Below are 4,397 nucleotides of genomic sequence, written 5' to 3' on the forward strand. Positions count from 1 at the left end.
TCATAAATATCACGTGGTAAGGAACCTTTCTTAACCGGTTCTAATAAGCGTTTTTGAAACTTCTTTTCAATTTTTGCCGTGTAATCATTAAGTTGTCACATATTTTTTCAATGTAGTCAGTTTTATTCAAAACAACGGTACCAGAACTTATGTCAGGTTTTGTGATAAGAATACATTTGTTCGAGCGTAGAGATTTTATAGCCTGAAAATGTTCTCTATGCCAAATCACGTACTCTGGCCTTTAGCGAACTTAGTTCTTCCTCCGATACTGGTTTAGGTTTAGTAAGTTGAGCATATTAAGCTTCAAATTCTGCGAAAATCTTCTCTCTCTGGATATTTTCGCAGATTTCGAAAATAATATTATATTTTTTTTTTATCACGTGAGGATTTGTTACAAATCGGGAAGAAAAAAAAACTCTTACTTAGATCAAATTATTATTTCGTTTACCACAATGAACAATTTTTATTATTATTTTTGGGTTCTAGAACGATCGATAAGGCTCTCACGTAGCGATTTGTTTAGATAAATCTATAGCTAGTGGTTGTCAATATTATAAGCATAACAAAATGTGACCCGATTTCAATAAAAATGATTCACTTATCCAAACGTACAAAAGACATTTTGTGAAAAATCTGTTCGTGATCGAGAAAAATTGATATCATTTTCGGATTTAGCGCACAGAAATTGCTGGAGAACATGTAAAAATTTCAAGACAATAAAACCATCGCAGGCCTGTGTTATTGAATTTCATGTTTATAGCTTTCGGTTGTGGATATTAAATCCAAAGCGTTGTTATACTTTCAAATAATATAACTTAAAGAAGTGTATGTATATGTAAACATAATTATGTATTTAAAGATTAACTAGCCTTACCTGGTCTTGTCAAAAAATCGTTGTTTAAAAATCGTTTCGTTTGTTTTTTGTCAAGCACTATGAGCTATCTGGACTGTGCCGACCGAAGGGTTCGAACCCAGAGTTTTATCGTTATAAGCTTTCAAGCTTTATTATTGAGCTATCAGGGGGCATCGTATCAAACTAAGTGCTATCTGCAATAGCATTTAATAATATTTTTTAGAGAGAACCGCTAGTGAAAAATTGAAAATATAAGATAGATGGTATCGTGAGAGATGATTAGCAAAGATTGAAAACATCCGAATTATAGGTCAAAACTACAAAAACTAAAGAAAGAATGCTGTAAAACTCTAAATTACCAACAAAATGTATCATACTAGCAGAAAATGGGTTACTTTATTATATACTTTAACTTTCTCACGTGTACTCTCGAAATTTGTTAAACATATATTCAATCACAAAATAAAGAAAGATCGGTGAGGTACTTTTTGATAATTTTAATCTCGAAAAGCATTATGAATGTGTTGATTAGAATATTCTGGACATCTTGTAGACATGTTTGTTGTACATATTTCCAAAACCATCTGGCTACAATATTAGGACCCCACATTATATTCTGATGATCCACCTTTTGTTGCAAAAACACCCTCGTCTTAGCATATGAAAAGGCGCTGTACAAAAAGTTTTGAATCTGTATTGTGTGACAGCAGCCAATTATATCAAGAGTGTTGGCAGAAACAGGGTCATAGCTGTTGGAAGAGAAAATAGTAGCAATTGTGACTTCCAAATTCATTCTAAATTGATTAATCGATTAACCTGAAATCCAGTGATTTTACTATTTAAGAAATATGATTGAAGTCACTCTCATGTTCTTGAAAACGATTTTGGACAAAACGAGCATTATGGGTTGTTTCAGTATCATTTTGGAAGAGACTATATTTATCAACATTATAGGGTAAATTTAACCAGTAACAATACACAGTAACACCCTGAATATCATTTATCTCTATAAAGAAGTCAAAGATCCCCTCACATATCACATATTTAGGTACACCCTGAATATTATTTATCCCTCTAAAGGAATCAAAGAGCCCCTCACATATCACGGGACCTCTTCTCATACTATTAAAGGTGTAATGCTGTTCAGGATGTCTACGTGTGGCAGATAGTGGAACTACCTTCAGTAAAGGTTAGATGCGAAATAAGCAGGGGATAACTCTGGCAAATAAGCAGTCGTGGACCAAACAGCGTCAGTGCCAGTAAGATAAGAAGTTCTCAAAAGCGAAGGAGGCAGAAGAAGATGTTAGAATCTCAATGGGTATGAAGGAAGCTGAAGGATGCAGCAAAGCGAGACCACCAATCTTCTTGGTAATCTTGCTATTGAATAACGGTTTTGTCTTGTCAAGAACCGTTTAAAAGCTGGTGTTCAATAGTTTCTTAATTCACAATAACAATGTCACACACGGGAATTTTCTGTGGAAACAACATCTTTTAATATTTTTCAAGTCCTTTGGCGATCAGCTAGTGACGATGGGAGCAGTATAGTGAGATCTAGATGCTTCTAGTCATAAATTGACATGAAGACGACAGTTACAAAAAAATCGTCTAGCACTTGGGAGACTGGAATGTTAATGCATAAACGTACTATTCCGAAAATTGTTTAATCTCGAAGTCTAAGTTTATGAGAAGTCCATTTCAATATACACCTTGATCAACGTGTGTTATTGGGTTATACTAATTTCGGAGGATTCCACTCCTCATCAGTAACCCTGAACACAAGTTAACCAAAGAGAAATAAGCTGTACCTATATGATAGTGAAAAGCATCAAACATATCAATAGTGGCCAATGAAACTATTTTTTCACTTCACCTATCCAGTGTATATGTTTTTTTCTCAGAGTGACTACAAAGCACGTTCACACCAACAGTATGTTTGAGGATGGAGTGTTGTCCAAAAGTAAAAAAATGCGACTAAACAGTCCTCTTCTGGATCTGCCCTGCTCACCCCACATAGGGAAGAGCCTAGAAGAGGTGCCCTAAGTATAGTCTGTCTATCCTTTTTCTGATTTGATAACAGCATCCAGTTGGATCACCATTACTGTGGTCAAACTCAAGAAAGTTGCAAAATCAGTTTTGGGACTTAAGATATTAGGGCCCTCATATACAGTCATAACAGTGAATGCCACTTCAATTACGGTACAAGAACTCAAATGATATGTCATTGATATTGCTGCCTTGAGCAAGACACGACGAGCCTGAGAGGGGGGGGGAGCTAAAGGAACAAGGAGCTAGTTATATCTTCTTCTGGAAGGGTAAAGAGGAAGAAGAAAAAAATGACGAAATCATAGTGTTGGAATAAAAAAGTACCTTATGGCTCTCTTTCTCAAACTAGCAGGGAACTGATACACCACTGTTATCAGCGTATATGACCCGACTATTGACGCAGAGAATAAAATCAAGGACAAATTTTACTCCAACTCTTATCAAGTCCTTTCTGGCGTTTCAGAGGAAGAAATATTTATTCTTTTATTTTTCTCGGCGACTGCAACAGTAAAGATGGAAAGGACTCAAACCTCTGAAATGTAACTATTGGCAAGGAAGAAATTAGGAAAAGTCAACTGTATTAGCATCCTCCTCTTGATGCCTAAGAGGGTCTTACAATCATCAACACACTGTTCTGCCAGAAAAATTATTACAAGACTTTTTGGCAACAACTATGCTTCAAGCATTGACATTTGATTGACTACATAAATGTCTGTGCCTGAAATCACAAAGATGTTCGTATTACTTATACTAAATCAGGAAATTACAACTGTTGGACCAATCACAAAAGGGTGTAAAATGATTCATCAAACCACCTTATATATTTCTAGTCATTCAGTGTTAACAATATGTGCTATAAGCACAACGAAAGACGTGTTTTACCATTTACATTTGAGGTTAGCAGTATTCAGACTAATTTCAATTATCATATGATATTTTTATATTGTTCGAATCAGTCAGATGGATCTCAAAATATTGCCCATTGCGTTAAGAGGCCATTTCAGCCATCTTTCCTTTAGATAGTTTCCAGCAGTTGCCAGTCAAAGTATTCTCAGTAGCAGAAATTTTTCGTTATTATTTAAACTTTTGGTACACTGTTAACTGTACTTGAAAATATTCTCAGCTTAATTTCAACGGCTTTTTGTTTCAATGCGTTAGCATATACAAATATTTGAAATAGTGAAATTAATCTTCTCTTTAGAATGGCTTTAGGTTATTAAATGTATTCCATATTCATTAGGGATTCCTAAAACATCATAAAATAGCATAAAACTACATGCAATAATGTCATAATAAAACTTTATCAACTAGATTTTAGCTATATTATTTTGATTATTGAAGTATGTAATCAATGCCCGTCTAATCTGATGTATATTATTCCTTATAGTTTATCTATTTTTATATTTGAATTAGAGTATTTTTATGACGTTATTTTAAAAGAAAGAGGTCTTGTAACCTCTCTCTATGTTTGTTTGTTTTGAATTTTGCGCAAAGTTACACG

The 4,397-nt window shown here is 34.3% G+C and overlaps 1 protein-coding gene across 1 annotated transcript in view; it reads right to left on the reverse strand.

The window, feature by feature from the left end:
- Nucleotides 1-4,397, reverse strand: part of LOC111085541 (ras-related and estrogen-regulated growth inhibitor-like) — a 27,661-nt gene that overhangs the window by 10,620 nt on the left and 12,644 nt on the right. The gene's annotated exons all lie outside the window — the stretch shown is intronic.

This window comes from Limulus polyphemus, unplaced genomic scaffold (assembly GCF_000517525.1).
Source record: "Limulus polyphemus unplaced genomic scaffold, Limulus_polyphemus-2.1.2 Scaffold455, whole genome shotgun sequence".
In the NCBI taxonomy this organism is placed as follows: domain Eukaryota; kingdom Metazoa; phylum Arthropoda; class Merostomata; order Xiphosura; family Limulidae; genus Limulus; species Limulus polyphemus.